We start from the raw sequence: 27,557 nt of genomic DNA, 5'->3' as shown, positions 1-27,557 counted from the left end.
ACTTTGCTTTCCCTCTTTTTTTCATTTTCATTATTTTCTATAATTTTATCTTCTATATCAGTTATTCATTTCTCTGCTTCTTCCATCCTTGTGGTCATTACATCCAGTCAGTTTCACATTTCAGTTATAGCACTTTTTATTTCATCCTGACTAATTTTTAGGTCTTTTATTTATATAGTATGGGGTTTCCTGGTGTCTTCTATGCTTTTCTCAAGCCCAGCTAGTAACCTTAAGATTGCTGCTTTAAATTCTGGGTCAGGAATATTACTTATATCTGTTTCGATTAGATCCCTGGCCATGAACTTTTCCTGGTCTTTCTTTTAGTATGATTCTTCCATCTTGGCATTTTGTCTAGGTCTCTGTCTTCTTTTGTGTGTTAGGAAAGCCTGTCATGTTTTGTGCTCCTGAGAGTAATGGCTTTATTAAGAAGAGGTCATATACTGTCCAGGGCCCAGTGCTTCAGGAAGTGTCTCTGATGTATGCTGCATGCACTCTGCTGCTGTGTTTTGACTTCCCTTTCTCTCAGGTCAGTTCTCTATATGGTTCCTCCTTACCTGACATGGAGAGTGTTTGGACCTTGTCTAGAGTGTGGTAAGTTTTAAATAGGTGTGTTCTGGTCCTCTTGTTAAAAGAGGCCTGATCCTATTTCCATTAGAACTGAAGCTTTGCAGTGCTCTATGGTCAGTTTACTTTATGTGCACAGGGTGTTTGTGCTGTTCTTCTGGGGGAGGGGCCTGATGCTCTGGTTCTCAGGCACACTTGCCCTAGTAAAGAAGCACCTGCAGTGTACAGGTGGGGCATAGCTTGGTGTAAATGGCTCAGACCTCCACTGTTGGCTCTGTTCTGCTCACTGAAGTCAGTCCATGCTGATGGGTGGGGGAGAAAAATGGCACCAGCCCTCTCCCTTGCCTTTTGCTTCTGTCCACTGTCCAGAAAGCCCTCACAGAAGATCAAATAATCTTTCTTCATGTGTCCCAGGTGTCCCTCAGATCCCTGCCTTAACCCTTTCTATGTCCGGACCATCTGCACACCTGGCATCACTGTGCACCTCTGCTGTATCTCATAAACACAGGCTGAGTTCTAAAACGCCAAGCTTTAAGGACCTGGTGCAGTGAGGATCCATGCTAGCCTTCTAGGGGAGGGACTTGCTACACTGGGGCTGGTGCCAGTTTGTCCCAGAAGGGCAGTTGCACCCATATGCAGGAGTTGAGTTTAGAGTAAAGCACAGCAAAAGGCCTGAGTCCAGGTTAGCTGCCCTCGGCAGGTGTCTCTACCCCTAAGCTTAAGGGGTGTGGTAGCACAAAGGCGCCCACCAGCTCTTTTGTCCTCTGAGAGGCAATACCACCTTTCCCAGATGCACTCCAAGAAGGGGGAACTATCCCAGTGCATCCCAGGGGGTGTCTCTAATGGCACCATCTGCTCCTGGGACTCTGCTGTCCTCCACAGGAGCATCATTGCAGTGCCCATCAGGCTCACCACCAGCCATGGTGCAGACTTCTAAAACTGCAGTCTTTGTGGTCCACTGCTTGTAAAACTCATGATAATCAGCCCCTCTAGTTTTCCCAGTCAATGGTTTTGGGGAAGTGTTTTCCCTGTGCGATCCCCTGTGTACTGCTCTCTCTCTCCCTTTCTCTGTCTCTTTTTATCTCTTGTCTCTTTCTGTGATCAGGGCTTCCTCCCCTCTGCAGCACCTGAGATCCTTTTCTCCCCCAAATCATGTCTCCACACCTACTATCTTCCACGATGTGATCTCTTCTCTCCCTCTAGTTGTGCAGTTCATTCTGTCAGTCCTCAGATCAATTTATTGGATGTTCAGAGTGACTGAATATTTACCTAGCTGTGTTCAACGGATGAGGCAAAGGATAGGGTCCTCCTCCTACTCTGCCATCTTAACTCTCCCTTTTGAGTATAAGATATTTTGATATGTTGCTAATCGTTTTGATAACGTGTCAGGATAAATGAAAGAGGGCAGTGGTGGGTGTTGGTTAGTAGATATAAATCTAAAAGTAATTGGAAAAACATAAACTAAATCGATGGGGGCCTAGATATCCCAAGGCAAAAGTCAAGTAATGGTTGGAATGGAGTCATTGGAAATCTGTAAAAAGTCATGATAGCAAATAAAAAAGAGGCTCAAATAAAATAAAATCCAGAAATGCCAGATTAGAATGGTCAGTAAAATAAGCAATTAAAAAATATACAAGAATAAGCCTAAACATATCTACATTTTTTCCACCTAATTGTGGAAATACTCAGGGAATCTCATCATGCTTAGTTGAATTAGTTATACAAACTATACTGAATTAGGAAATTCCTAAAGATAAGAATGCAATGTAAGTCAGAAAGAAAGCAACCTTAAAACTCTAATACCAAGGAAGTATAAGTGTGAGATTATACTTTTAGTCACCTAAGACATCAGTACAAATATAGAGTTTGAAAGACATTATAGATATATTGCCAAAAATACCCTAAAGATAAGTAACAGAATTGTTATTTTTACTCATGTATAGATCCACCCAATCCATCTATTCTTCTTTCCTTTAATTCATGTATTCATTCAATAAACATTTATTGATTGCCTACTCTGTGGTACTGATGTTAAGGGCAATAAGATACAGTCTTTTCCCTGGAGATACTCATAGAACTGTTGTGAAGATAAAATGAAATAATGGTTCAAAAGCGCTTTCAAAAGTTAAAAGTGCTTTACAAATGCTAGGCATTTTTATTGTAAACTCCCAGTATGTGTGATGATTATTTAATAAGCTTGGATAATGTATACAGATAGTTCATCTGAGTGAATTAGGCCTTGCGACCATCTTTTTCTTTTTTTTTTAAAAAGATTTTATTTATTTATTTGAGAGAGAGAGAATGAGAGACAGAGAGCAGGAGAGGGAGGAGGGTAAGAGGGAGAAGCAGACTCCCCGCTGAGCAGGGAGCCCGATGCGGGACTCGATCCCGGGACTCCAGGGTCATGACCTGAGCCGAAGGCAGTCACTTAACCAACTGAGCCACCCAGGCGCCCCATCTTTTTCTTAATTTTTAAGTTAATTCAGCAAAATATGTGTGGGAGGAAAAGGGGTTAGCAAGATTTTCTGTATAATTGCAATAATATATTTATACAGATTATATGGAACTTTTTGTTTCAAAGCAGTTTTATATCCATATCTCATGATTTCATGCTGTGAAAATCAAATGTGAAGGGTGATTATTTACTTATTTTAAGAATGGAGATTGTTTTTCTCTCAGAGGAGAGGTGCCTCCTTCATATCCCCTGTAAAATCTACCCTAGTTTCCAATTGGAGTTTGATCCCTATCCTGGCCCTGTGCCCTAGTGTGGACACAACTCTACACCTATCTTTTTGACTGAAGAATAGAAACAGGTTTTAGCAGTTCAGCCACTAAGTGACAGTATGATCTTCATTCTCATCTGTGTGAATATCAGTTTTGTCCATCTAAAAAATGATCATTTAACATGATGTGATGAGCACAGGTTGTTATAGGCAACTGATGAATTATTGAACACTACATCTGAAACTAATGATGTACTATATGTTGGCTAATTGAATTTAAATAAAAAAGAAAACAACAAAAAAAGACAAAAAACAAAAAATAATTAAAAATGATCATTTAGTTGATGACACCTCGGTAATGCTGTAAACTCCTGAGTGTGCAATGGGGGAAGCTAACCTTGGAGAGCTGAGCATGTAGGGGAAAAAAGATAATTTAAGAAGTTTCAGCTGAAATTTACTGCTACTATAAGTACAAATTAGAATTTGTTTTTCTTCTTATCTATGACATGAAGGAGTAGGGTATGGACAATATTATGATGACCAAACTAACCAGCACATTTTCATTCACCTCTTATTGTGGCTAAGTTCTCTTTCCTGTGGAGTCAGTGCTATCTAGCTAGCCATTTGGTGCAGACAGAATTACTGGTAACAGAAATAAATAGGAATAAGGTGTTTTCAAAAAATATATATATTAAAGATGTCAATAGTAACATCCAAATGCTTAGTAGATATTCACTTGCATTGAATGCTTAATTTTTAGTGACATAATTAAATTTTATTTAGTACAGTGACAAAAAACTATCTCATATATGCTATATGAGTATAAAATGGACTGGATAAAGCTAGAGATAAATATAATTATTTTCTAGCACTACAATTCTCAGTGATCCTAATTATATATATGTGATAGCTTCTAATTCAATTAAGATCAGCTATATTCCACATTAGCATGTCTGTTAAAATCCATGCATTGTACTAGAAAAAAAAGCATTAACTTAGTAATATCAATTTAACTAGTTTTAGCTTATTTAACATTGACACCAAAAGTGTTATAGAGGAAGAATCTTTGGATAATTTTGTTCCTTACATAATTCCCCAGAACTGTAAAGACTTCTTGCAACCTTCTGCTCTTTTCTTTGCACTCTCAGTGACAGCCAAAATTCATCATAAGTTCATCTTTACATGTGCATTTAGAGGGCATCACTTATTACTGTTGTTTGAAAGTCAACTTTACAGACTCTCAAAAAAGAAATCACTTGTCCCTACCTAGCCACAGTCTCTCATTTGACAACTTGGAAAGTCACAATTCACTGTAAATGTCCAAGTGTTTTACCAGAAAAGAAGGTTGTAAAGGCTTCACCATTGATCTTATTCCATCTTGAACTGATTTTTACTGGTGTATACGTATTTTTTTTTTTTAAGATTTATTTATTTATTTGAGTGAGAGAGAGTGTGTGTGAGTGGAGAGAGGGGTAGATGGAGAGTATTTTCAAGCAGACTCCCCCCTGAGCATGGAGCCAGTTGTGGGCCTCAGTCCTACAATCCATAAGATCATCACCCGAGCCAAAGCCCAGTACTTAACTAAGTGAGCCACCCAGGTGCCCCTGTATGGTTGTTTTCATCTTTTATAGCCGAATGGTCAAAAGAGCAGACTAGAATGATGTTCAGTATAACTCAAGACTACAATGATGGTCAATATAAATCAAGACTGCTCAGTCTTGATTTGAGCTTATTAAGGATAAATAACATCATTGTGGATAGAAATATTTTGGGTATCCAGTGTTTATCTTTTCTGGCTTAGGAATGACATTGCACAAATTACAAATCAGCTACTTTTCTGGATTTTGGTTTGTCTTATTTGAAAATACAAGATTTCTATCTCATAAAGAAATAACAGTTCCAAACTAGTTTTGTACACTCTGGGAATCTGGACACATTTACTCCTATCCCATCAGTATTGCCTTAAAAGAAGTCTCGCCCTACACGCTCATGTAACACAACCTACTGTTAAATAATTTGCTTCTTAGAACCAAATGGAGTATCCAAAGGTTATTGTGTCCATTTTTCCCCTTATTATATTTAAAAAATATTTCAACTATACAAAATATGTAATATATATGTAAATTATAAAGTATAATAATATAAATGTCAGTGAACCCACCATGCAACTCAAGAACATTATCAAAAACTTGCATCTATTTTTGTGCCCATCCATTTTCCTATACTTCTGCCTCCCCACCAAAGGTAAATACTCCCCCAAATTTTGTGTTTAACTTGTCTTTTTACACTGCTTATTTGAAAAGAAATATTTATTTTTAGAAACAACTTATATAAAAATTATGTAATAACATATTTATAGAAAAACTGCCTATAAATCAACATTGTATATATTGTATCTTAGTCTCTGAATTCTATTATAAACCCAGAGCATCAGGCTCATTAAAAACTTAAAATGTGCAGTAAATTCTTTTAAAAGACACATCTCAATTAAAAAAACATTCTGATGAAAATATTAATCTGCTCTGATTTTCTTTAGAATTATATTACTGCATACATTAAATAGTATGATGAACTCATGTGCTAATACATTTAATATTTTCAGACCAGCTAAGCAGATTATTAATTTCTAAAACAGTCCTTAGAAATTGTAGCACATTATTCTTTTGATATCACAGTCATCGCCTTACAGAATTTATAACCTAAGACTTCTTTCTGATGGCTTGTCATTGTCACACTCCATATGTTGGTTAATGGATTCATTTGAGGGGAATTGTGGATAAAATGGCAGTGATTTAGCTAAGGAATATTACAATGGAATATAATACAACCATAAAAAGAATGAGATCTTGCCATTTGTGGCAACATGGATGAACCTAGAGGGTATTATGCTAAGTGAAATAAGTCAGACTGAGAAAAACAAATACCATATGATTTCACTCATATGTAGAATCTAAAAAAAAAAACAACAACAACAAATGAATAAACAAATAAACAGAAAGCAGAATCAGAGCTATAAAAATAACAAACTAATGGTTGTGGGAGGGATGGGCAAAATGTGTGAAGGAGAAAGAGAGATAGAAGCTTCTAGTAATGGAATAAATAAATCATGGGAATAAAAGGCACAGCATAAGGAAAAAAAGAACAACCTTTGCTAAAATTTTCTAAAGTCTTAAAAAGACATTGGTGCTTTGTAAACACACCATAATGTGTTTCTAATTGTTTATCAACTGAGGCTGTTTAAACTGGAGCATCTTACTCTCCTACCGGGGAAATTAAAGGAATTCTGAACTCTTTTTTTTAAGATTTTATTTATTTATTTGAGGGGGGGAGGAGCAGAGGGAGAAGAACAAGCAGACTCTGCCGAGTGTGGAGCGCAACACAGGGCCCAATCCCTTGACCCTGAGATCACGACCTGAGCCAAAACCAAGAGTCAGATGCTAAACCAACTGAGCCACTCAGGAGCCTCTTGAACTCTTTTGTAAATTGAAGATTCAGTGTTTGATTTATTTATTCTTAAATTCATAGTTTTGCCCACAGTTCAATCTCACTAACTTGTGTCAATGGGGAGATAGTAAGTCTGAAATAGAGACCACAGTGACCAACAGAACTTTCTGTAATGATGAAAATTATTTTCCATGCTGTCCAATATGATAACCACTATTCACATGTGACTAATATAACACTTGAAATGTGGCTAGTGTGATTGAGGAATTTAATTATTAATTTTATTTATTTAAATAATTTAAATAGCAACATTTGGCTAATGGCTACCATTTTGGGCAGCTCAGATAGAAACCATCAAAAGGTTAATTTGGTGATATTCAGGAAATAAGGATATAACCGTAAAGAGTTATCCTACTAGACACGTTTGCCTGAGTTGATAAGCATTTATAATTTGTATACTGTTTTGACATAAATAATTTTAGGCTAGTTTCTTATGTGAGTGAAACAAATCAAAATTGAGGAAGTGTTTATTTTCTTGATACATCATTTTTGTAATGTGGGGAGAAATCCATCACCCTACACTCTATTAGTACAGTTACATATTCTAAATCTTTTTAAAAATCTATTAGTACAGATTTATTGTTTTCTCACAAGGACTAACAATAGAGAGGCACACAGTGATATGATTTTTTATTAAACACAAGAAATAATAAGAATAATTTCAATGACAAAATAGAGGAAAAACTATCAATCAAAATACCAGACATCAAAATATTTATTTCCTATGATAGCATCTTAACTAAATACCTGGTATAGCCATTTCTGTGTTTAGGAAAAGGGATCTTAGAATTAAGTTAATCAGTGCCTAAACATTTTTTGTGGTTAATTTTTTACTGAGTTGTCATTTTCATTTAGGAAGCATAATAATAATGACCTTAATATGAATATGTAAATTTCATCCATGAAAATATTGGTTTTGCCAGTCTCTAAAGATCCATTAGAGCTCGTTTGTAAAGCAGGCCCTACCTTTTCATTGAAAACTCTCAAAACGAATGCTATTTGCAGACTGTTTCCTAAAATTAAAAGAGAAGCTTCTTTTCTTTGGTTCTTGGCTTCTAATCATGTAAAAAAGAAAACATTGCCATTCTGTCCTAAACACTGGACCACAATTAAGGAAAAATAGGCTTTAAATCCTCAGTGTACCGAGGTTGTAAACAGTAGCCTGACATCAACTGAAAACAAGGAAATAGGGTGTAGGGTGGATTATTCCTAAAGTATAGCATGTGCAGTAGCCCTGTGTGATGTGGACATTAAAAGACCATGTTAAAACAACTTTACCAAACAACTAACTCAGTTATCAGAAGTGAAAAGTGAATTCTCAAGTTTTAGAAAGTACAAGAGCTTTGGGAAGTGTGTATTTGTCATTATGGTTAATTTGCACATACCTCGCTGAAGAAAAGGCCAGGGGAGATAGGCTGAGAACACAGCTGTACAGACGGCTCAACTAATTGCCTCTCCATCCTCAACCTCATTTATCTTCATTTATTCCCAATCATACCAAATTATCAATAGTCTCTGTTGTATCAGAGTCTTAATCCCCTTTATTCAGGCAGCATTAGATAGTGGCAGATGAATTCTTGGAGGGAGTCAGAGTAAATAGCCATGAAATGCCACCTCTGGCAGATGGCACTGTTCACAAGAAATGTGACAAAACATTTGGAATTTGTAACGGGGCATTGGTATGTGGATGCAAGCTGTTAATATTTTTTTAAAGATAATCAAGGTGGTACATAGTAAAAGTGTAACGCATATTTTAAAGAAAAAATACAAAGGTGCAGGTGTTCACATCTCAAAAGATTAATACATTTTTAGATAGTATATTCCCACTGAGCACTGTAGCCAGGAAATCCTTTCATGCCATGATATTTTATGATAATAAATGTCCTATTTTCATTTGAAGCAAGGGGCACACATTCTGTATTCAAAGATATAATATCATTTATTTTTCTTTCCTGTCAAATAACAGACTGTGCAATATTTATTGTGTCTATCTCCAAACTGAAAATATGCTTTAAAATTGGAAAACAAAGAGAACATCAAAAAAAAAAAATAACATGTCAATGAGAAAACAGTGTTTTAAAACATTTAACTTCTTTATTTGGGAAAAATAAGACTGAATAAAAGCCATTTTTGCATTATTTACAAAATATCAGTAATAGAAATCTAAAAAAATTCTTTTCATTTGATCATTTGTTGATTTGCCAAAATAATTACATAACAAGTATATTTTTATGAATTTAATCTTCAGAAGCATATGATCTATAGATATTATTACAAAGATGCAATCGGTGAAATAAACAAAAAATGAATAACAACCTTTAAATGAAATATAAAATAATAAAATAGGCCACTTTAGTGTATCTTATTATCAAGCCAAAGATATTTTAACAAGAGCTAGTGGATTTATCTTTGACCTTTTCTATGACACAGCCCTGCTTAGGGGGTGGGTATCTCTGTCATATACACATTAGATGCTGAATTCAATGGAATGACCACAAATTTGATCCCTTTGGTCAGTGACAGAGAAGGTGAAAAGTTGACAAAACTATAAAGCTGCCTGCTTCCATGGCATTCCAAGGTGCCAGATCTCTATGTCCTTTTATCTTTTTCTTCTTAGGCTACTCCTGGGTAACTGTATCTTATATCATAATCTATCTCCTACACTGTCCTAACCAAAGTACATCTCAGAAATATTCCTTCTCATCTCAGTTTCTTCAATAGGTTAAATTTTGCATATTTACTTTGTAAAATGTATCTAGACTGCATGAAGTAAACATTTATGAATTGAATTAATCAATTGAGCTTGGAAAATAATAATATCTAGCTTTTTCTTCCCAAACATACTCTTGAGGCTCCTTAATTTGAACCCCATATTCCGAGTCTACTTTGTATTGTGCACCATTATGTTGGGCCAGTTTAGGAAATTTGTGTGAAAGCATAGCATAAATTGTTCCCACACTGATGTATCAACAGTTCATCCCACTTTTAGAGTTTGGATTTGTACTGTTTTCTGTTCTACAAGCCGGGAAAAAACATATTATTACTGTTGACAGCTTAATGCAAAAAAATATTATAGACAAATCCAAACATTTAAGATGTCAATAGTATTACAATGTCAATAACTCTGGAGCTACTATAATTTTATAAAACTTTGAAAAGTTACTATTAAAATATAACATAAATACTTTGCTTTCAGTGTGAGGCATAGGTGATATTTTTTTCTATATGTATTCATTATGCCAGATTGTCAACTTGGAAACAAAAGTTTGTAAATTGGCCAAAAGTACCAGACATCTTTTGCTACCTTTAAAGTCTGCACTGCCAGCCCTAAAAAAACTGAGCTGTGTGGCGTGTCAGTGCAGATTTAACCTTTCATCCTTATAGGAATGAGTCTGAGCTTAATAGTGGTTATGTGTTGGGATTTAGTAGGCTGAGAACAATAAGCAGAGAATCCCATTGTAAGTATAAATTGAATTATGCAACTGAACAGGCAAAATCGACTCATTTGTTTAAATTCTATTCCTCTTTTCTGAGCATACCATACATACCATGAAGAGACCAATTCAAATAATTAAATAATGTAAAAAATTCAATTTTAATTAAAAATTCCAAACATTAAACACTATTATTTTTAAGATCAATTTTGTACATCCATATATTGCTGAATTTTGAAAATGAGTATTGAAACATAACTAAAAGGTTCTAAAACTTTTTTAACTATTGCACTGCTCCTGATAAAATAAAACTTATTAAAGACAGCTAAGGATCATCTAGCTCTTATTGCAGAATATATAATCTTGGTCAAGTGAGATCACAGGGGCAAAGCTCATGGACTGACTAGCGAGGAAAATAGCTTGGATTGAATTATCTGGCTTTTAAACTGGTTGTGAAAGCAATTTTGTAAATTCAGAGAGTGTCTTGCGTGATATCCACGTTGTGGTAGTAAGCCTATAGCTTGACTCCTTGGAGGGCATTATTAATTTGGATGTGGAAAACTTTCATTTGTTAGAAGAAATCTGTCCTGCTACTTTCTGTTCCTCCCAGGTTCTGACCTTACCAGGGGCCAAAAAAAGAGAAGAGGGGGATAAATCCTATCTGTGAATTTGTCTTATTGGCGCCTTTTCCCCCAGCTGTCTTCCAAGTATTATTTTTACTGTTAAGAAAATTTTTTTAAAAATGTGAAATGTAATGTTTTTACAGCAACAATATGAAATATATTTTATAAGTAATAAAATGGTATATTATCTCAAAAAAATTTGCCTGATATATATATTACTATATATATGTATATATAGTAAAAAATTGTAGTTAAATGATTAACATTAAGTATTTTTACACAATATTTTATTTCTTTCTTTGAAAAATGTATTCAAAGGAATAATTTGGAGTCCAACTATCAGACACATTTTTTTTTTTTTTTTTACTATCCTGCCTATGGTTCATTGAACTGCCATTTGGAGAGCAAATAAAAAGTCTTTCTCCTTGATCACTTAAAAATTTAGTGGATATCTTAGCTATATTCATCATTATTTTCTTTTAAAAATCTTAGTGATTTTCCCAAGTAAATTTATTTTAATTATTTAATTCATAGTGATTCATTTCTCTTGGTTTTAAAACAGGATATTTCTTTATCTAGGACTCAGTTCATAGACAGTTGAGATCATATGTTTCACACTCAAATCTGTATGTATGTCTGACTTCATTCCATTCATGCTTTATATGATTTTTATGAATTTGTTTCTTTATGATATGGTAAATGTATAATATAAAAAGAATGCAGCTATGAAAAGGATTTTTTTTTAAATCTATCTATAGCACTATCTATATAGTTCTCTCTACTTAAGGTATTTTTATTGTATTTTGAATTAGATATATTTTCATAACTTTAAGCTCATGGATTTTAGCATCTTTTTCTGAAGATGAAAGAAGTGTTTTAACAGCTATATTGGACGCAGTAATGCTGCCTTATCCACCTGAATGATTTTTTTCAACTGTGGCATTAGGCCTTATATGGGCTATCCTATTTTCTTTCTTTCTTTCTTTCTTTCTTTTTTTGTATATATCTCTTTTATTGGGAATCTGCAGAGTTACAAATCCTTGTGGAAATATTTCATTGAATTTATAAGAAATGTAATTGTTATAGGGAAAAGTTAAGGTTGTTCTACTCTAAAGAGTGAGAACTAGGACCATCATTCCCTAAGGACACTTACATGAAATTTCAAGTGATAGGTTATTATAACACATTCTAATTTGTAAAGGGATTCAAGTAGATTTAACAAACCTGAAACATTATAAAATAACTACCCGAGTTCTTTTTTCCATTCAAAATTCTTGTTCTTATAAATAATATTTAAGAATATTCATAATAAACTTGTCTTAAAAATAATTGTGTTTCTGTTGTTAGGTAAATCATAGAGATTTTTTTCCCCTTACTAAACTTACAAGTAAACAAATAAGACTAAGCAAACTGTAGAGCATAAGCTTTTCCAGTTTGATTAATCTAAATGCTCATAAATAGAAGGACTTAAATTACAAATATCAAAGATATACTGGATCTGAATGAAACTTCCCACAATGGCAATATTCTATGCTATTTTTTTTATTATGTTATGTTAATCATCATATATTGCTTCATTAGTTTTTGATGTAGTGTTCCATGATTCATTGTTTGTGTAAAACACCCAGTGCTCCATTCAGTACGTGCCCTCTTTAATACCCATCACTGGGCTAACACATCCCCCCACGCCCCTCCCCTCTAAAACTCTCAGTTTGTTTCTCAGAGTCCATAGTCTTTCATGGTTCGTCTCCCCCTCCGATTTCCCTCCCTTCATTTTTCCTTTAATACTATCGTCGTCTTCTTTTTTTTTTTTTAACATATAATGTATTACTAGTTTCAGAGGTACAGGTCTGTGATTTGACAGTCTTACACAACTCACAGTGCTCACCATAGCACATAACCTCCCCAGTGTCTATCACCCAGGCACCCCAACCCTCCCACCCCCCACCACTGCAGCAACCTTCAGTTTGTTTCCTGAGATTAAGAATTCGTCATATCAGTAGGATCATATGATACATGACTTTCTCTGATTGACTTATTTTGCTCAGCATAATACCCTCCAGTTCCATCGAAGTCATTGCAAATGGCAAGATTTCATTCCTTTTGATGGCTGCATATTATTCCATTGTATATATATACCACTTCTTCTTTATCCATTCATCTGTTGTTGGACATCTTGGCTCTTTCCATAGTTTGGCTATTGTGGACATTGCTGATAGAAACATCGGGGTGCACATACCCCTTCGGATCACTACATTTGTATCTTTGGGGTAGATACCCGTAGTGCAATTGCTGGGTTGTATGGTAGCTCTATTTTCAACTTTTTGAGGAACCTCCACACTGTTTTCCAGAGTGGCTGCACCAGCTTGCATTCCTACCAACAGTGTAGGAGGGTTCCCCATTCTCTGCATCCCCGCCAACATCTGTTGTTTCCTGACTTGTTAATTTTAGCCATTCTGACTGGTGTGAGGTGGAATCTCATTGAGGTTTTGATTGGATTTCCCTGATGCCAAGCGATGTTGAGCACTTTTTCATGTGTCTGTTGGCCATGTTGATGTCTTCTTTGGAAAAATGTCTGTACATGTCTTTTGCCCATTTCTTGATTGGATCATTTGTTCCTTGGGTGTTGAGTGTAATAAGTTCTTTATAGATTTTGGGTACTAGCCCTTTATCTGATATGTCATTTGCAAATATCTTCTCCCATTCTGTCGGTTGTCTTTTGGTTTTGTTGACTGTTTCCTTTGCTTTGCAAAAGCTTTTTATCTTGATGAAGTCCCAATAGTTCATTTTTGCCCTTGCTTCCCTTGCCTTTGGCAATGTGTCTAGGAAGAAGTTGCTGCGGCTGAGGTCGAAGAGGTTGCTGCCTGTGTTCTCCTATAGGATATTGATGGACTCCTCTCTCACATTTAGGTCTTTCAACCATTGTGAGTCTATTTTTGTGTGTGGTGTAAGGAAGTGGTCCAGTTTCATTCTTCTGCATGTGGCTGTCCAATTTTCCCAACACCATTTGTTGAAGAGACTGTCTTTTTTCCATTGGACATTCTTTCCTGCTTTGTCAAAGATTAGTTGACCATAGAGTTGAGGGTCCATTTCTGGGCTCTCTCTTCTGTTCCATTGATCTATGTGTCTGTTTTTGTGCCAGTACCATACTGTCTTGATGATTACAGCACTGTATTAGAGCTTGAAGTCCGGAATTGTGATGCCACCAGCTTTGCTTTTCTTTTTCAACATTCCTCTGGCTATTCTGGGTCTTTTCTGGTTCCATACACATTTTAGGATTATTTGTTCCATTTCTTTGAAAAAAGTGGATGGTATTTTCATAGGGATTGCATTGAATGTGTAGATTGCTCTAGGTAGCATTGACATCTTCACAATATTTGTTCTTCCAATCCATGAGCACGGAACGTTTTTCCATTTCTTTGTGTCTTCCTCAATTTCTTTCATGAGTATTTTATAGTTTTCTGAGTACAGATTCTTTGCCTCTTTGGTTAGATTTATTCCTAGGTACCTTATGGTTTTGGGTACAATTGTAAATGGGATCGACTCCTTAATTTCTCTTTCTTCTGTCTTGTTGTTGGTGAATAGGAATGCCACTGATTTCTGTGCATTGATTTTATATCCTGCCACTTTACTGAATTCCTGTATGAGTTTTAGCAGTTTTGGGGTGGAGTCTTTTGGGTTTTCCACATAAAGTATCCTATCATCTGCAAGGAGTGAGAGTTTGACTTCTTCTTTGACAATTCAGATGGCTTTTATTTCTTTTTGTTGTCTGATTGCTGTGGCTAGGACTTCTAATACTATGTTGAATAGCAGTGGTGATAGTGGACATCCCTGCCGCATTCCTGCCCTTAGGGGGAAAGCTCTCAGTTTTTCCCCATTCAGAATGATCTTCGCTCTGGGTTTTCCATAGATGGCTTTTATGATATTGAGTTATGTACTCTCTATCCCTACAATCTGAAGAGTTTTGATCAAGAAAGGATGCTGTACTTTGTCAAATGCTTTTTCTGCATCTATTGAGAGGATCATATGGTTCTTGTTCTTTCTTTTATTAATGTATTCTATCACATTTATTGATTTGTGGATGTTGAACCAACCTTGCAGCCCAGGGTAAATCCCACTTGGTCATGGTGAATAATCCTTTTAATGTACTGTTGGATCCTATTGGCTAGTATTTTGTGAGAATTTTTGCATCCATGTTCATCAAGGATATTGGTCTGTAATTCTTCTTTTGATGGGGGTCTTTGTTTTTGTGATCAAGGTAATGGTGGCCTCATAAAACGAATTTGGAAGTTTTCCTTTCATTTCTGTTTTTTGGAACAGTTTCAGAAGAATAGGTATTAATTCTTCTTTAAATGTTGGTAGAATTCCCCTGGGACGCCATTTGGCCCTGGGCTTTTGTTTGTTGGGAGATTTTTGATGACTGCTTCAATTTCCTTAGTGGTTATAGGTCTGTTCAGGTTTTCTATTTCTTCCTGGTTCAGTTTTGGTAGTTGATACATCTCTAGGAATGCATCCATTTCTTCCACATTATCTAATTTGCTGGCATATAGCTGCTCATAATATGTTCTTATAATTGTTTGTATTTCTTTGGTGTTGGTTGTGATCTCTCCTCTTTCATTCATGATTTTATTTATTTGGGTCCTGTCTCTTTTCTTTTTGATAAGTCTGGCCAGGGGTTTATCAGTCTTGTTAATTCTTTCAAGAACCAGCTCCCAGTTTGGTTGATCTGCTCTACTGTTCTTTTGGTTTCTATTTCATTGATTTCTTCTCTGATCTTTATTATTTCTCTTCTCCTACTGGGTTTAGGCTTTATTTGCTGTTCTTTCTCCAGCTCCTTTAGGTGTAGAGCTAAGTTGTGTGTTTGAGACCTTTCTTGTTTCTTGAGAAAGGCTTGTATTGCTATATACTTTCTTTTTAGGACCGCCTTTGCTGCATCTCAAAGATTTTCAACAGTCGTGTTTTCATTTTCATTTGTTTCCATGAATTTTTTAAATTCTTCTTTAATTTCCTGGTTGACCCATTCATTCTTTAGTAGGATGCTCTTTAGCCTCCATGTATTTGAGTTCTTTCCGACTTTCCTCTTGTTATTGAGTTCTAATTTCAAAGCATTGTGGTCTGAAAATATTCAGGGAATGATCCCAGTCTTTTGGTACTGGTTGAGACCTGATTTGCAACCTAGGATGTGATGAATTCTGGAGAATGTTCCATGGGCACTAGAGAAGAATGTGTATTCTGTTGCTTTGGGATGGAATGTTCTGAATATATCTGTGAAGTCCATTTGGTCCAGTGTGTCATTTAAAGTCTTTATTTCCTTGTTGATCTTTTGCTTAGAAGATCTGTCCATTTCAGTGAGGGGGGTGTTAAAGTCCCCCACTATTATTGTATTGTTGTCACTGTGTTTCTTTGCTTTTCTTATTAATTGGATTATATAATTGGCTGCTCCCATGTTACGGGCATAGATATTTACAATTGTTAGATCTTCTTGTTGGATAGACCCTTTAAGTATGATTTGGTGAATTTAATGCCATTGTATTGCCTGTAAGGTTAATGTTACTGTGTGTTATCTGTGTTCCTTTCTGGTCTATGTTACTTTTAGGCTCTCTCTTTGCTTAGAGGACCCCTTTCAATGTATCTTGTAGGGCTGGTTTCATGTTTGCAAATTCCTTTAGTTTTTGTTTGTCCTGGAAGCTTTTTCTCTCTCCTTCTATTTTCAATGACAGCCTAGCTGAATATAGTATTCTTGGCTGCATATTTTTCTCATTTAGTGCTCTGAATATATCATGGCAGTCCTTTCTGGCCTGCCAGGTCTCTGTGGATAGGTCTGTTGCCAGTCTAATGTTTCTACCATTTTAGGTTACAGATCTCTTCTCCCGAGCTGCTTTCAGGATTTTCTCTTTGTCTCTGAGACTCGTACGTTTTACTATTAGATGTCAGGGTGTTGACCTATTTTTATTGATTTTGAGGGGGTGTTCTCTGTGCCTCCTGGAATTTAATGCCTGTTTCCTTCCCCAAATTAGGGAAGTTCTCTGCTATAATTTCCTCCAATATACCTTCTGCCCCTCTCTCTCTTTCTTCTTCTTCTGGGATCCCAATTATTCTAATACAGTTTCATCTTATGGTATCACTTATCTCTCGAATTCTGCCCTCGTGATCCAGTAGTTGTTTATCTCTCTTTTTCTTAGCTTCTTTATTTTCCATCATTTGGTCTTCTATATCACTAATTCACTCTTCTGCCTCATTTATTCTAGCAGTTGGAGCCTCCTTTTTTGATTGCACCTCATTAATAGCCTTTTTGATTTTGACTTGGTTAGTTTATTTCTTTTATTTCTCCAGAAAGAGTTTCTCTAATAACTTCCATGCTTTTTTCAAGCCCAGCTAGTATCTTTAAAATCGTCATTCTGAACTCTAGTTCCAACATCTTACTTATGTCCCTATTGATTAAGTCCCTGGCAGTCGGTACTGCCTCTTGTTCTTTTTTTTTGAGGTGATTTTTTTCCGTCCTGTCATTTTGTGCAGAGGAGAATAGATGAATGAGAGAACAAAATGCTAACAGGGTAACAACAACCCCAGAAAAACACTAAACAAATCAGAAGAGACCTGAAACCGGGGGAAAAGAAAGGGAAAGAAAGAAAAAATAAAAAAAGAAAAAGAAGAAGTTAAAAGCAATAACAACAACAAACAAACAAACAAAAAACCAGAAAATGTCAAATATAATCAGGCTGGTGCATAGATCAGTGCCACACATTAGATTTTGGGTGTATTTGGTCTGTTAGAAGAAAGTGCCTCCCAAAATTCAAAAGAAAGAAAAACTTACATATGTACAAAATAATGGTAAATATGATGAGGGATGGAATATGATTGTAAAGATGAAAATTATAAAAGATTTTATAAAAGGAATTGATAAGATAAGAAGTTGGTTGAAAAAAGAAGAAGAGGATTTAAAAAAAGAAAGGGAGAGAATGTGATAGGGCAGGAGAGTAGAACAAAGCCATACACTGGTGATTTAGGATATATTTTGGTCTGTTCAAAGAAACTGTATCCCAAAATTTTAAAGAGAGAACAACTTATATATATACCAAAAATAAGGTTAACTAGTATGAGGGGATAGAATATGACTCTAAAAATGAAAAATAAAAAAGATTTTTATAAAGGGATTGATAAGATGTTGGTTGAAAAAGGGAAAAAGAAAAATTTAAAAAAAAGAACGAAGAAAAAGAAAAAAAAGAAAATTAAAAAAATTAACTTTGAAGGACTAAAGAATCATGGGGAAAAAACCATGAATTCTATGTGCAGTATTCCCCACGTTCTGGAGTTCTGCCATTCTCATTGATTGGTAAACTTGGTCTTGGCTGGCTGTTTTTACTATCTTCTGAGGGAGGGGCCTGTTACAGTGGTTCTCAAATATCTTTGCCGGAGGTGGAATTGCCCCGCCCTTGTCTCAGGCCGGGCTAAGTAATCTGCTCAGGTTTGCTCTCGGGAGCTTTTGTTCCCTGCAAGCTTTCCGTATAGCTTTGGAGGACGAGAGTAAAATGGTGGCCTCCCAGGGCGCCTGGGTGGCTCAGTCCGTTAAGCGTCTGCCTTCGGCTCAGGTCATCATCCCAGGGTCCTGGGATCGATCCCCGCATCGGGCTCCCTGCTCAGCGGGAAACCTGCTTCTCCATCTCCCACTCCCCCTGCTTGTGTTCCTTCTCTTGCTGTCTCTCTCTCTGTCAAATAAATAAATAAAATCTTAAAAAAAATAAAAATAAAAAAATAAAATGGTGGCCTCCCAATCTCCACCCTGGAGGAGCCGAGAACTCGGAGCCCCACTCCTCAGTGAGCCCCTAGAGAAAAGCAGTCAATCACTCTCATCTCCCAAGTCTCTGGCCACACTCCATGCTCACCCGGCCTGTGACCGAGTGTTTCTATCTCTGGCTCATGACCCCATGTGGAGTCTCCAAACCCAGCAGATTCCTGTGGTGTGCTCCTGCACTGCTCCTCCCGGGGGAAGAAGGGGAGTCTCCCCGGATCTGCCACTTGTTGGGTCCCTGCTGGAAGTGCAGTGGCCTGACTGTGCCACAGATCACAGTTTATGGCAACCCTGAGCTGAGAGATCACTCCTCGGCTCTGTCTTTGCAGCCAGGTCCCCTGCTCCAATACCTGGGAGCTCTGCCACACTCAGGCACCCCTGGTCTTTCTGTAACCCTGAGGGTCCTGAGACCACACTGTCCTAGCAAGTGTTCCACCCCCTGCTTAGCCACTGGAGCTTCGTCCCTCAGCAGAACCGACTTCTAAAATTTCCGATTTTGTGCTCCACTGCTCTATCACTTGCCGGTAGTGGCTGACAGAGGCCCCCTCCCCCGCCGTCTATCTTCCCAAATATCACCTTGGATTCACTTCTCCGCATGTCCTACCTTCCAGAAAGTGGTTGCTTTTCCATTCAGGGAGTTGCTGCTATTCTTTTCTTCGATCTCCTGTTGAGGTTTTAGGTGTTCAGAATGGTTTGATCCCTATCTAGCTTTATTCCTGGGACCAGAGGAAATTTAGGTCTCCTACTCCTCTGCCATCTTGCTCCTCCCCTCCAGATTTTTTCTTTTGGTTGACTTATAGTTTCGTAGCGTTGTGGTCAGAAAAGACATATGCTATGGTTTCAATCATTTGAATGTGTTGAGGATTGTTTTGTGGCCTAATATGTGTTCTCTTCTGGAGAATGTTCATGGGCACTTGAAAAAATGTGTATTCTGCCGTTTTAGGATGGAATGCTCTGAATATATCTGTTCAATCCATCTGTCCAGTGACATTTTTTCTTTGTTAATTTTCTGTTGGGATGATCTGTCCCTTGATATGAGTGGGGTGTTAAAGTCCCATAGTATTATTGTATTATTATTGATTAGTTCTTTATGTTTGTTATTAACTCTTTTATGCATGGGTTGCTACTATGTCGGTGCATAAATATTTACAATTGTTAGATTTTCTTGTTGGATTGTCCCGTTTTTACTATATAGTGTCCTCCTTTGTCTCATGTTATAGTTTTTGTTTTTACATCTAAAATGAGTCTCTGGTAGGCAGCACATATATCCTCTTGCTTTTTTTAATCCATTATGACATCCTATGCCTTTTTATTGGAGCATTTATCCCATTTCTATTCAAAGTAATTATTGATAGATACATGTTTATTGTCATTTTAATATTTGTTTTGCCATTGTTTCTGAAGATTTTCTCTGATCCTTTCTTCTTTCTTTGTTATGTGGTTAGCTGATTTTCATTAGTAATATATTTGCATTTCTTTCTCTTTATTCTTTGCATATTATTAGTGGTTTTTGTTATATGGTTATCATTAAGTTTGTATTTAACCTCTTCTACATATAGGAGTCTAAGTTGATGGTCATTCAAGTTAAAATCCATTCTTTATCCTCTCCTCCCCATGTTTTAGGTGTATGTTGTTATATTTTATATATTTTTTATTTTGTGAGTTCCTTAACTGGTTTTTTACATAATATTCATTTTTACTACTTTTGTGTTTCCTAGCTTTACACTGTCACTTTTGGTCTCTCCTTTCTACTCAGTCCCCTTTAATATTTCTTGCAGGTCTGGTTTAGTGCTCATGAATTCCTTTAGTTTTTGTTTGTCTGGGAAACTATCTATCCTTCTATTCTGAATGATAACCTTGCTGAATAGAGTATTCTTGGCTGCAGATTTTTCCCCTTCAGCACGCTGACTATATCATGCCCCTCCCTTCTGGCTTGCCAAGTTTCTACTGAAAAATCTCCTGCTAGCCTTATGGGCTTTCCCTTGCAAGTTACTGTCTTCATTTGTCTTGCTATTTTGCTATATTTTTCCAATTTAATTACAATATGTCTTGGTGTGGGGTCTGCTTTTGTTGATTTTGTTGGGAGTTCTCTGCTTCCTCGATCTGGATGTCTGTTTCCTTCCCCAGATTAGGGAATTTTCAGCTATTGTTTCTTCAAATAAATTTTCTGCCCCCTTTGCTCTCTCTTCTTCTGGTATTCCTATAATATGAATGTTATTATATTTGATGGAGTCACTGAGTTCCTTAAATCTGTTCTCATTTTGTATAATGCTTTTTTTGTCTCTTTTGTTCAGTTGGTTACTTTCTATTGCTCTGTCTCTATGTCATTAATTCATTCCTCTCCTTTGTCCAGCTGCCATTCACTCCAGGAAATATGTTTTTCATTTTGTTTATTGAGCCCTTTATCTCTGCTATGTTATTCCTGATCTCTGTGTTAAGGTCTCACTCATGTTTTCCACACTTTTCTCAAGTTCAGTGAGTATTCTTATGATCATTGCTTTAAATTCTCAGACATGATATTTAAATCTGTTTCACTTAGATATCTGGCCATGCCTTATCTTGTTCTTTCATTTGGGATAAATTTCTCTGTCTCATCATTTAGTTTGTTTCTCTGTTTATCTGTGTTAAGGAAGGCAATTATGGAGGTGCCTGGGTGGCTCAGTCATTAAACATCTGCCTTTGGCTGAGGTCATGATCCCAGGGTCCAGGTATTGGGCCCCACGTTGGGCTCCCTGCTCCATGGGAGGCCTGCTTATCCCTCTCCCACTCCCCCTGCTTGTGTTCCCTCTCTCGCTGTATTTCTCTGTCAAATAAATAAATAAAATCTTTTTTTTTTTTTAAAGAAAGGCAATTATGTCTGCTGCTCTTGAAAGTAGAGACTTTATGAAGAAGAGGTCCTGGAATGCCCCACAGTGCAGTGTCCCCTGTTCACCAGAATGTGACACTTCAGGAGAGTATCATATGCATGTTGCTTATGTCCTGCTCTTGTGTCTGAATCAATTTTCTTTCCAGTGCAATCATCTGCACTGACTCTCTGCCTATTGTGGGCTGTGCTTTCTCTCTGTATGTTAGTGGGACCCAGGAAGTCCAACTTTGAGAGGGCATGCCTGCTGGGGAATTTGGGATTGAGGCAGCATTGTTAGAAAAAAATTGTGCTGAGCTTTTAGTCCTATGCTGATATCCCCAAGCACTGTGACTGCTGGGGTCTGTACACCAGTGTGGCTGTGGGTTTGAGGGTGGGCAATGAGCTTGGCAATGGCTGGATGCACCTGGACATGGTGCATTGATGTGGGTTGGTGCTGCAAGTTGTTTGGCATAGCACATTGTGGCAGCTGTGTACCTGGCAGCTGCATGTGATGCATGTGCAGCTTAACAAAAATTTCTGTGAGCCTAGAGCTGAAGTTAGCAGGCTTGGACTGGGTGAGTCCTCAAGAGAATTCATGGGCATGGTGCATTGCTAGTGTGTTAGGTAGAAAGTGTCTATGTTGCTCAGCCACCCACAGGTGGCCCTTTGTTTATGCTAGGGGGCAGGTGAGGTGAATGGTGCCTGCCAGCTCCCTCATTTTCAAAGAAGTCCCCCAACACACTCCAAAATCAGTATGAACAGATCTGTCTCCCATTTGCCCCCAGTGTTGTGTAAATTACTCTTTTTATGTTGCCTTTTTGTGCAGGCTGCTGTGCCTTTAAGGGTGGTGACCCTGCTATCATTCACCCTCCCAGGGAGCCCAATGCTGAGTCAGCTGACTTTTAAAGCTCCAGGGTCCAAGTCCCACTGGTTGTACAAACTCATGGGATTCAGCCCTTCTGGTTTTCAAAGCCAAACTTTATGGGGGTTAATCTTCCCCATGTGAGCTACCTGGTATGAGGGCCCATTTCCCTGCCTTCTCCCTGCAAGCAGCTCCCTCTATTTTGCAGGCAGTCTTCCTCCACCTTTCTGACTGTCCTAAACTTTCAGATGCAACTTCTTCTCTGTATTTAGTTGTGGAGTTTGTTCTATCAGTCTTTGAATCACTCTCTGGCTTATTGACTTGGATATGGATGATACCTAGTTGTAAACATGGGACTGGGTTAGCTCAGGATTTTCCTCCTTTGCCATCTTTCCATTATCACATCAGATTTGCTGCACTTCCTGCATTATCTTTCTCTACTTAGGACTATGTTGGTTTAGGTTTATAATTAACACAAATCTTCTTGAAGTAAAGGTGAAGGCTTTGATGAGACTTCTCTATCTTCCCTAAGCCATGGCCTACTTGGTTTCTTAGACATGCTTTGTTGAAATGCTACCCAGTTTTTCTCCTCTTTACCAGAGCAATTACCTAACAAAATGAGTATGATCTGGTTCAGTAAAGTGTGCATACTCTAGTGTTATGGGCTGAATTGTGTCTCTCCAACATTCATATGTTGAAGCACTAACTCTCAATACCTCAGAATGTGACCATTTTGGGAGCTACCATCTTTAAAAATGTTTAAGTCAAAATGAGGCCATTAGAGTGGGCCTTAATCCAATCTGACTGGTGTTCTTTTTAGAAGAAATTTTTACATACAAAGAGGTACCAGAGATGTGTGCACAGAGAAGAAAGACCATATAATGACACAAGAAGAGAGGCCTCAGGAGAATCCACACCTGCGGACATTTTGGTCTTGGACTTCTGCCTTCAAAACTGTGTGAATATAAATTTGTGTTATTTAACTGATCATTCTGTATTGTCTTAGTCCTTTTAGGCTGCCATAGCAAAAACAACATAATAAAAATATCATAGACTGGTAGATTCAGTGTATGTTGAGGACCCACTTTCTGGTTCATAGATAGCTATATTCTCACTGTGACCTCCCATGGCATAAGGGATCTCAGGAGTTCTTTGGGGTCTATTTTATGAAGGCATTTATCCCATTCATGACCTCTTAAAGGCCTGACCTATGAATACTATTACATTGGAGATTAAGATTTAACACATGAGGGGCACCTGGGTGGCTCAGTCGGTTAAGTGTCTGACTCTTAATTTTGGCTCAGGTCATGATCTCAGGGTCATGAGATGGAGCCCCACATTGGGCTCCATGTTGGACATGAAGCCTGCTTAAGATTCTCTCTATCTATCTCCCTCTGCCCCTCTCCAATGCTCATGCATGCTCTCTCTCTCTCTCTCTTAAAAAAAAAAAAGAAAAGATTTAACTAATGAATTTTGGGGAACACAGCATTCTGTCTATAATATATCATATTTTTTATGGTACCCCTAGGACACTAATATATTTAGAGATAGATAGATAGATAGATAGATAGATGATAGATAGATAGATGATAGATAGATAGATGACAGAAAAAGGCAAGCGGATATCCAAGCCCTCCACACAGTGGTAAAAAAAAAAAAAAAAAAGTTTGGCCCTAGATTAGATTGGTAAAAATAATTTTTTAGCTTTAAGGGCAGTGGATGTTAAAATCAGATGTACTAAATAAGCAAAGGGGAAGAGAGAGGTAGGGAGGGAGAGAGAGAGAAAAAGCAAGAAACAGACTCTCAGTTATAGAGACCAAACTGATCATTACCAGAGAGGAGGTGGGTAGGAGAAAGAGGGAAATAGGGGATAGGGATTAAAGATACACTTACCATGATGAAAATGAAATAAAATGAAAATAAAATAAAATAAAATAATAAATGGTATATTAGGTATTATTCTAATGTTTTATACATTACATATTTCAAATTATCAAGGTGTCCTACACTCCTTGGTCAGTCACTTCATCTACAGTTGCCTTCAGAGTGCAGGGTAATTTCTTATAGTTATATTCAGTGAAGATGGGAATAGCTGGTAACCACCCTCCTCCTATCATTTTTAACATAGCAGTTAAAAAGAAGAGAGCTGTTGGAAAACATTCATCTAAAACTCTCAACAAAGCATACATAAAACACCTTGGAATCCTTTAGTAAGATTTTAAAAAATATTTCTATTCAAGTTTATTTGAAATATGTGCTCATCACAAGAGCACTCCTTAATCCCCATCACTTATTTAACCTATGCTTCCACCCCTGTCCCCTCTGGTAACCACCAATTTGTTGTCTATAAATAAAAGTCTCTTTCTTGGTCTGTCTCTCTTTTTTTTCCCCATTGCTCATTTGTTTTCTTTCTTAAATTCCACATATGAGTGAAATCATATGGTATTTGTCTTTCTCTGACTCATTTTGCTTAACATTATACTCTCTAGCTCCATCCCCGTCATGACAAATGGCAAGATTTCATTCCTTTTGATGGCTGAATAATATTTCATGTGTGTGTGTGTGTGTGTGTGTGTGTGTGTGTGTGTATACCACATCTTCTTTATCCATTCATCAATGACAGTTGAGCTGTTTCCATAATTTGGCTATTGTAGATAATGCTGCTATAAACATCAGGTACATGTATCGCTTTGAAATAGTGTTTTTGTATTCTTTGGGGTAAATACCCCATAGTCTTTCCTAGATTATAGGGTAGTTCTATTTTTAATTTTTTGAGGAAACTTCATACTGTTTTCCACAGTGGCTGCCCCAATTTGCAGTCCTACCAACAGTGCAAGAGAATTCATTTTTATCCACATCCTCACCAACACTTATAATTTCCTGTTTTTTTTATTTTAGCCATTCTGACAGGTATGTGGTGAAATCTCATTGTGGTTTTGATTTGCATTTCCCTGATGATGAGTGATGGTGAGCATCTTTTTATGTGTCTATTGGCCAAATGAATGTCTTCTTTGGAGGAATGTCTATTCTTGTCTTTTGCCTATTTTTTAATTGCATTATTTGCATAATTTGATTTTTAGGTATTGAGTTGTAACATACCCTTTAATATTAAATGTGGATTAAAGATTTTTAGTTTATAAAATATTGACATAATGTTAGTTCTAACATTGCTGTATGCTGTTGCTGCTGTGATTGTACAATGCCATATTAATATCAATGATATAATATAGTGCCTTCTAAATGTACCTTTCTTGGTCAATGTTTTGCTCATCATTTTATAATGTACACTTCTGGAATGGTAAGGTAATTCATATCTTGGCCATAGTGTTAAAAAGATAGAGAAGTTCTGTTTTTGCTCAGCAATTGGTCTTTCAGATTTTTCCGCTTTCTAGTATTAATCATGTTTATTGGCCCAATGTTATTATAAAGAATTGACAGTGTTGCAATGTGGTTTCTTCAGTTATTAAAATTTCTCCCTTCACCTCACCATTCCTGTTCATTACAGCATTATAATTTCTTATTGATTTTAATTGTAATTTCAGATTTCTTAATGCAAAATTATGTCAATGCATCAACATATATTACCTCCCTGCTCCTAGGCAGGAACTATACAACAGCAAATATCTGGATGAAAAGAGAGAAAAATTGGTGCAATCAGAATAGTGTGGTTTTCTTTTTTTAAGATTTTATTTATTTATTTGACAGAGAGAGACACAGCGAGAGAGGGAACACAAGCAGGGGGAGTGGGAGAGGGAGAAGCAGGCTTCCCGCTGAGCAGGGAGCCTGATGCGGGGCTCGAACCCAGGACCCTGGGATCATGACCTGAGGTGAAGGCAGACACTTAATGACTGAGCCACCCAGGCGCCACAGAATAGTGTGGTTTTCAATGAATATACCAAGCTTCAACATGGTCAAGAGAATGTTTTCTGGTCCATTAAGCCAATCTATCATATTCAACCTAATTTCCTACCTTCTAAGCTTCCATGCATGTAAACTGAATGGTTTATATAAAAAACAGAACAATTTAGCTACCTATTTCTTCCCCATTTGATTGGAAAAGCTTTGTTCATATAGGCAAGGCTGGGTACCCCTCAGGCTTTATATACACTGCTAAAGAATCTGGTGTTTTTTGTTTGTTTTGTTTGTTAGTTGGTTGGTTTTTTTGTTTTGTTTTGTTTTGTTGTGTGTGTGTGTGTGTGTGTGTGTGTGTGTGTGCGCGTGTGTTGTTTGTTTTGTTTTGCATTGTTTTGGTCTAGAACTCCTCTAGTTGGAAATTAGCCAAGCCTCTCACCTTAGGATTAAAGATTGACTTCAGCCACAAGGGGGTTTGAGTCCTGAAGAGGAGATAGATTCCCAGAGTTGGGGTAAGAGTAGATGAATGCATAAAAAGGTTAAAAAAGATGGGATGCCTGTGTGGCTCAGTCAGTTAAACATCTGCCTTTGGCTCAGGTCATGATCCTGGGATCCTGGGTTCAAGCCCCACACCAGGCTCCCTGCTTAGCAGAGAGCCTACTTCTCCCTCTCTCTCTGCTACTCCCCCTGCTTGTACTATCTCTCTGTCAAGTAAGTAAATACAATCTTTTAAAAAAAGAAACCTCTCAGAGATTCTAGCAGACAGTTTGCTTAAATAAATTTTAAATCTTCAGAGAGAATGCCAATTGACCCTGAAAACATTTCCGTAAAAAGTCTATAACTCTACAAATAGCTTTTGCAAATGTGGTGCATGAAAGCAAAGGTATAAAGAAAATGTTCAACCCCTTTGGCCCAGAAATTCCACTCCAGGGAATTAATTGATTCTAAGGAAAATGTTCAAATGAATGCTGTTGTTACTGTGTAATTCAGAATAGTGACAAATTTACAGCAAACTCAAAATCCAATGTTTAATAAATTATAGTACAATAACTCAGTGGACTGCTATATAGCCTTTACATGTAGCCATTACATATTTACTTTGAAAATGTGATACCTGAAGCAACATGGCAGAGTGTTTCAGAAGTAAAAATTGGTATCCATATGAGCAAAGCACCGGAAAGATCTCAAAGAAGTGAAAATGTTTATGATGTTGAATGTTAAGAATATGAACATGTGATTTCTATCTTTTTTTATAAATGAGTAAATGCACATATTTTACAGAGTGTCCAAGATTCCCAGACCCATACCCCTTCACAAAACAGAGTCAGTGTTTTAGGGAACATATGAGATAGAGTAATCCA

The 27,557-nt window shown here is 37.0% G+C and overlaps 1 protein-coding gene and 1 non-coding gene across 6 annotated transcripts in view; both read left to right on the top strand.

The window, feature by feature from the left end:
- Window positions 1-27,557, top strand: part of DACH2 (dachshund family transcription factor 2) — an 890,246-nt gene that overhangs the window by 681,695 nt on the left and 180,994 nt on the right. The gene's annotated exons all lie outside the window — the stretch shown is intronic.
- Window positions 3,624-3,704, top strand: LOC144380654 (small nucleolar RNA SNORD55/SNORD39). The gene has a single exon (XR_013444876.1). It is a non-coding gene; the product is annotated as a small nucleolar RNA SNORD55/SNORD39 (small nucleolar RNA).

Source organism: Halichoerus grypus, chromosome X (assembly GCF_964656455.1).
Source record: "Halichoerus grypus chromosome X, mHalGry1.hap1.1, whole genome shotgun sequence".
Taxonomy (NCBI): domain Eukaryota; kingdom Metazoa; phylum Chordata; class Mammalia; order Carnivora; family Phocidae; genus Halichoerus; species Halichoerus grypus.
This window is presented reverse-complemented; position numbering and strand designations above follow the sequence as displayed.